The 7479-nt window shown below is 44.9% G+C and overlaps 1 long non-coding RNA gene across 1 annotated transcript; it reads right to left on the bottom strand.

Moving 5' to 3' along the window:
- Window positions 1-5299: 5299 nt before the first annotated feature.
- Window positions 5300-7266, bottom strand: LOC140708074 (uncharacterized). Its single transcript, XR_012088210.2, has 2 exons — window positions 6430-7266; window positions 5300-5537 (listed from the first exon to the last, which is right to left on the bottom strand). It is a non-coding gene; the product is annotated as an uncharacterized LOC140708074 (long non-coding RNA).
- Between the last annotated feature and the right edge of the window lie 213 nt (window positions 7267-7479).

Here is a 7479-nt window from a genome sequence, read left to right as displayed (position 1 = left end):
CCCCCACCCCTTCGGAACTGGAAGGAATAATGATGATGGTGGTGATAATGATGATGATAATCATAACCATATCTATTCCGATCCCTAAACTAGTTGAGCCGGGCGCCCTTGTGTTGAGGTTAACGGGGAGTAGCCGGATCCTTCAGCCACTTAGGCCGGAACAACCGGCTTCGGAATCTTTCGAAAGCCGTTTGCGTGCAGCAGCCTCCGCTGAGTTGGAAGTGGACGGCTCCGGCTCAAAGGGGAGGTCCGGGGAATCGAGAGAAGGGCCCTGCCCGGGATCCCATGCGGCTTCCGATGTGACTGGGTGTCGGGTTGCAGACTGGATCTGTGATCCCGTCCCTTTCCTTGCCCCCAAGTTAACGAAAAGAAATCTGGTGCAATATGTTCTCTAATGCAATTTTATACTTTAAAAGAAAACGGGGGAAAAAATCAGACTATATAGTTAGACTGTTTAGCTGTGGTCTCGACCATAGGGAGGAAGGTTTTTAGATCCAAACTGGAAATGCTGATAACACCAGTGTTCAAATGTATGGGGGAGGGAGGGCGTTGTCCCATCCTAATCGATTGCCTATATCCAACAATGCCTTATAGGTATTTAATCTATGCCGTTCTTAAAGATCAGAATGGCTTTAGAACAAAATAATGAGTGAGATGCAGGGCACTGAGATGGTGGTTGGGCGGGGGGTGGGGAGGGGGAGGTTTTCCAACCTTCCAGCAACTGAATCAAGAATTCGCCGAGCATTTAATCTATTTAAGGACTTTTAAAGGGGGAAAAATGTTTGCAAACTTTAAGTCAGACTTTCAATGCAGTGAGAACTTTACAAAGCAATAAAGGGGCAAACAGATGATAAATATATTCTATCTTTATCTATGCAAGTAGGTACTGAAACTAGGAAAAAAAGTTTTTAAAAGGAAGGAAAAGAAAAAAAGGGGGAAACAATATCAAGGAAAGGAATCCATATGAAATATTAGAAATATGGACCAACAAACTCGATGAGGTTTTAAATCGTGCACTTTTTTGATTTGGGGGAAACGGACTATCGTTATGTTTCCCTGGTATTTAACAATCACGAACTTTTTGAACCACCCTTGTAACCCCAAGTAACTTATTTTCCAAAATTTGTGTGTCATGCTGTTTTTTACCTGTTTTAAAAACGTTAATGAAAAAAAGAGGGGGAAAAAAGATTTTTATGAAATGGGCAAAAATGTTTTGTTATGCATGGATAGGAGGGGGAAACGCGAATATGCAAATTTTAAAGGTGATGTGAAGAGAACACTGATTATTCTGCTTAATACTTACGTTGGCTAGTTTTTTTTCCTCTCCCCCCGAAGTTAGTAGTAAATCTAAGTTCTTTCTTTCTGTAATGGGTTGGTGGGGGGAGGCATATATTTATGTATCAATACCCCGGTATATAAATCTCTGTATAAAAAAAAACACAACATCTTCTAAAGACTCAGACTGGTATATTTTCCCCCAACAGAGTAATGTTTCATTTCGTGTTCTTTTAATGACCTTCTTTTCAGCCAGGGGAAGATTTTAAAACATTGTCTCCAATTCCCCACCACTGCCTTCTTCTAATATGGCCTGCATCACCTTAGACATACCAGCATTTGTAAAATTCAAAGGAAAGGGGCATACATTCCTGGTCAATGTTTTTCAAACGAAAAAGAACTAATAATACTTTAGGGGGGAAAGAAAAGGAAAGGAAAGAAATAAGAAAAGTAAAATAAAAGTTGTAGCCAATATGAAATGTCTATTGGACACCAGAAGTGCTTTTTCGTGTGTTTCTGTTCTGTTTCCTTAAGATGAATAAATATTTATGTCAAATGATATGCTAAAGAAAAAAAGATTTCTCCAAGTCTTGTTTCAAATAAGGAGAGCTATTTTCTCAATTTTATTTATTTAGCTGTTTGCTTATTGGACACCCTCCCTGTTTGGTTGACCTGCCAAACTTTTATATTTTAGAGGAAGGTATTTGGTTAGAGGAGCAACTTTTCCCACTCTGCTCGTTTCTTAAATCTCCCTTTTTCTTAGAATACAGAAGAAATAATACTGTTAGAAAGTCAAACAGGTTTTATGAATGGAAGGTGTAGAACTGCTCCCTCCCCTCTCCATACCTTGGTATTTGCATTTTTTAGAACTAGGAAGAGGAGAGAAGGTTGGCCGGCAAACTTCCGAATTGTGTTTTAAATGCATGCCTTGGTTAGAGGCCGAAAAGGGAGGGTGTGTGAAGCCCTGGCATTCAATGGTATATTTTAAGCATTGATTTACAGATCTTCTGTGAAATGCTTTCCGAACACTTTTTGACGGGCAGAGAGCTGCGAGTCAGCTGTGATCTTATTCAAACTTGTAATGAAGGCGCGTCCTAAGACGACAATTAATAAATATTAGATGTTGACTCCCTCAGGTTTTTCTAGTTTACTTCAAACAAGGCGTGCTAAACATATAGAGGCGAGACCCCATTCTTTCATTTTGGCCAGACACATTTCAAAAGGGGGGGGAGGGGTGAAACCCGGAACAGATTAAAATGACTTCAAAGCATCCTTAGCTTGACAATAAGTCTTTGGAAGGCCTACTTAAAAATATATTAGATTGCTCTTACACATATTCACTCTCTCACTGACTTTCTCTTTTGCACAGACTCTTAGTATTTAAAGGGGGGTCTACTTCTCATTTTATAAAGACTAATGCAGTTCTCTTGTCTTGAACAGATGGCATTTTTCCTAGCATTTTCACTCACAAAGCCCATCCTACTTCTCTCTCTCTCTCTCTCTCTCTCTCTCTCTCTCTCTCGGGCACACACACGCATACATGCTGGTCCAGATCCCGTAGGCAAGCGAATATTGAAACTAAAGTCCCTCAGATGACATACTGAGGCGATATTTAGCAGCAGAGTAATAGATGAATAGGTTTGTGTGTGTTTGTGAAGTAGCTTGTTCCAATAAATTCCCTTCTTTAACTGTGGGACATCTAGTGAGGGAGGCAGCCAAACCAAAAGGAGACGTTTGGGAGCTGTCCCCAAGACTTGTGGTGCTGAACCAGAAGCTCCAGTTAAGCCACTGGTCTTCAGTCATCCTTCTGCTCGAGAATCCTCAGAGCTGTTTAGCATCCATCAACGACCCTTCCAAGCGGGTTGCAGAATACAGAAGAGGGACGCCGGTCTACTTCCCTACAAGCAAAAGCGGAAGGCTGCACAGGCAAGGCCGGATGATGTCAGAGTCAAAATACGTAACCTGGACAACTAAGGTCCTGACTTAAAGAAGTTATTGTTTGTTTCTGGGGTGTGTGCGTGCGCACTCAAGTTTACTTCAGGGTAGAACTGCCAATCTCATGGGCGTTCAGGGGGCGGGTTCAGTAATCTGACGTCGCCTTAGATTAATCACAAACTCCCTAATGTTCTCACGAAATCTTTGTCCTTCCAGGAGTTAAGTTCACGCCACCCAAACCTCTCCAGCTTTCCCCTCGCTTCAGGGAGAGAACAGCAATTGAAGGCTGTAGATCGTATGTGTGCTTTTAAAATAGCTAGCGGTTTTAAATGTGAAGATCTAGAGGCAGCAGGGACACTGGTGCTCAACATTTATGGAGAATCCCCTGCCCGCCCGCCCTCTCTCACTGACCGTGGGTGAGAAGCACTACGGCGTGTTGTGATTTTTTTTTTTTAAGTTGGTCTAATCAAGGTTTTACACTGTTACGGATTTTGGAATTTTCACTCTCTGATGATAGCCCCAAAGTTCATGAGTTTTTCCATTGGCTATTATCAGGAGAGGCTGTGCCCCGAGGAGAAGGCTTTAGAATGGAAACTTCATTGAGGTCCAGCTTTGTGCCTCCTTTGCCGACAGCCGGGACCAAACACGTGTGCTCAGATGTGTCGACACCAGACACGTGTGCTCAGATGTGTCGACCTCTTCGGCTTCTTCAGGGCTCTTCCCCACAACTCGTTTTCTTTCCAGCGCCTGTTGATGGTGTTTGTGTATCCACCTGATCTTTAAAAATCTCAGGTTGGAAGGACTGTAACTTTCAAATGGTGTACTACTGTCCTATGCAGAAGATTACATTGTGGGTACCTGCCATTGAATCTCCCTCTCCTTGTCACACAAACACTTTAATGCAAAGTGGAAATCCCACGTCCGTCTTTCCTTCCTTCCTTCCTTCCTTCCTTCCTTCCTTCCTTCCTTCCTTCCTTCCTTCCTTCCTTCCTTCCTTCCTTCCTTCCTAGCTACCTACCCCCCACCCCCGCCCCATTTCTGTCAGTTCTTTTCTTTCCCCGGTTCAACACAGCAGTTTACTACTAGGGAAAGTGTCTGAAATTCCGACCCCACGCCCGAACACATTCACACCTTGAGATACACTGATCTCCACAAGGTCCCCCAATTCCAGTCTTGCAACTTTCCAGCACAAGCACCCGCCATCGCATCCTGGCGATGACTTTTTTCACTCTTCCAGCAGATGTATTCACCCTCACCGCTTCAGCAATCTTCCTTTAGCCTTGGACACAAAGCCTGGCAAGGACGTCGGGCTTGTCTCTTGCTCAGACCCATGCACGCCTCCTTCACCTGAACAGGTGCGCCCTACCCGCCAACAGTCGCTACCTGTTTTCATCGTCCCAACGTCCTTTGGCTGTCTAGTAGTTAGACAGGACAGAATACCTGGGCCGAAGGCCCACCGAACCAATTCTATCTGCCAGCGCAAGCCCACACAACTCCAGGTCGGTCCCACAGTTTGTGGTTGTGCTCATTTGCATTATGAATCTGTTCAGTTTCTCGTTCTTCCGTTCAACTGGTTCAAACCCCACTTCCGTTTGTCTAAGAGGTGGACCTATTTTTCCCTGCTGCACACAACACAACAGCTTCAGCCTCCTTTGATAACACAAATAATATTAGATTCTCAATATAATTAAAATAATTTGTTGTGGTAGCTAGAACCGGATTCAGTTCGGTTTGGCTCACCACAACGAAGGAACCAAGAAATCAGCGGGCTCTCCTGCGTAAGTGGTGCTCTCCCCCTCCCCATCTTATTTCCCCTTTGTTGCCGACATCCCCCATAAGGCATATATAAAGTATATTCATGGGCTTGCCCCTCTAGTTTTCTGGAGCCAAACACATCTGTTCAAAGGAATCAGGCACACGCACACGCGCGCACTTCCACTCCTTTCAGCTACCATGAAGACCTTGGCGCATTTGTCAATAATTGCATCCTGGTTCGCGAAGTTCTGCTCAACCAGTGTAAAACTCGGGAAGAATTTGGTACCCGCCAGCCCCCTTCACCCTGGAACAACCTCTCCTTCCACGACAGTACTCATCTCTCCAAGACCTTTACCAAACGTAGTGGCACATCCATACGTGTGATCACTGGGTTAGAATTTCCAAGGTTTTTATGCGGAAAGGGGAGAAGAGGCGATACGTCTGGATTTCTTAATTAACAGGGCCAAGAAGAGAGCAGTCGGGTTGGCTGTTCAGTTCCCATTTCCCTTCAGGCTTCAGGGAGGAAGGTGGGGATTCACCCCAGAAATCTCCGAATTCCCATACTTTTGCTCCTGGAGAATAGGGAAAGGATAACGCTTTTTAAAAAAAAAGAGATTGTGAGAGACCTGAGCTGTTGTTAAAATTATGGCTTTAAAAAGACCCCACGGGCTCATAATGTAATCTAATCACATCTGCCGAGAAACAGCGGAATGTTGGCCACACCGAGAAATAAAACCCAAGTCCAGTAAAAGCGGCCATCAACAGCTGCTTTCTGAATGCCAGAAGGCAAGCGCTCTAGGTTGTGGGCTGCTTCACACGTGTCCATTATCCCTCCACAGGTAGACACTGGTAGCGATGGCGGTATAAAGAATCTGCCCCAGTTCATTTTGCCGAGGAAAGCCTTCTGGAAAACGAGAGACTGTTCACACACACCACCAGACCCCCACACAAACCGTCCCAAACTGCCCACAGAGGTTTGCGTGCCATCAGCACGTCTGAAAGCTACTTCAGTCGCTGTGTGTACATGCTGTTTTTCATGTGCTGTTAAGATATGGGGAGGCAGTCTCTGCGGTGACCGCATTTACTTGGCATTCTATTAAGGCTGAAATCCTATATTCTATACACTTGGGAACAATTCCAGCTGAACTTATTCGGACTTACTTCAGTAAATATGTGTAGAACTGCTCAGCTTTCAAGTGGTTTAGCCAGAGAGGCTCATGGTTGGGCATACCATGTACAGAGGCCTTCACATTTCTCCAAGATAAGCTGCCTTCAGACATAAAAGCTGTCTATTGCATTTAATGGATTTAGCAGGTATGATTTACATTTTAAGTAGAAACAATGAAGAACAGGGTTCATGATGGAAGTAGGACAGGGATCTCTACCTGTAGAGATTACAGATATCTTATGTTCAACTATATACCCGCGGATCTCCAGGATATTTCATATATGCGCATACCTCACCTCGACTCGCATCACCCGGAGGTGATTCATAAGTGCCCTTCTGTGCACATCACTATATGACGAGTCCCCACTGAAAAGCATGGTGTCTGAAGCGAGACCCCGCGTTCTGCCCGTGTCTTTAGATCTGTCATGGTCCACACGCTCAGGCCAAACCCTCCTTTTGATGCGGCAAAGAAAATGGAGTAGTTGTTAAAGAAAATACACCCGCAAATTACTCAACGTTTGTGTACGTCTGTCTGAATGAAGCGAAAAACATTGCCTTGGAGTAGACACGGGCTAGTGTGGGTGTTCATTGGTGGCGGCGGCTTCAGACTTGCATATATTTCCCTGATGTTGGGGGGCATGTAGGTGTGAACCGGTCATGCCCTTGCCTCGTGCCATAAGGTATCCTTCCCCCCATTTGACATCATATCAAACTGTGTAGGGGGAAATTATATCATCATACATTACTGGAAGGAAGAGGACTAAATATTTAGCCTTCCTTATGGGAATTGTAGTCCAAAACATCTGGGGGGGCATGCTTTCTGTCCCGAGTTCCTGTAGGGTCAGGGACAGGCAGAAAGGGAGTGAGGTTTGTACAGGGAACTGAAGGGAAGCAGACCTGAGAGGACCGCCTGGAATCTTATGTGCGCTGCCTTGAGTTCCTTGACAGAAGAGGGAAAGCGGGGTATAAGTGCACAGCGACAATGGCCGTGGGAAGGGAAAAACGCCAAAAGGTTCATTTCCCGTTATTTTAAAAATGGCTGTTTTCGGGTGTTAAACCCGGTGGGGTTGTACTGACTATTTATAAAGTAAATTGGCTCTTCTAGAGGCTGCCAGGAGAGGCAATTCACCTTTTTGGGGGGGGGGGGTCAAAAAAGAAAAGAAAAAAAAAGGGAATGAGGGAGGACTGAGATCCCCACAAAAAACACCTTGTGGGGGCCGCACGATCTCCCAGAGCCACGTTTTGCCCGTCCTTGATGTGCAACAAGCCATCCACCCACCACGAAGGAAAACAAAGGATAGATTCCTAGGTCGGGTTCAGGTCATTCAGAAGAGCTTGCCAGCTTC

The sequence above is a fragment of the Pogona vitticeps genome, chromosome 6 (genome assembly GCF_051106095.1).
Source record: "Pogona vitticeps strain Pit_001003342236 chromosome 6, PviZW2.1, whole genome shotgun sequence".
NCBI classification, from domain to species: Eukaryota; Metazoa; Chordata; class Lepidosauria; order Squamata; family Agamidae; genus Pogona; species Pogona vitticeps.
Note: the sequence above shows the minus strand (reverse complement) of the source record. Positions and strands in the feature narration are given on the sequence as shown.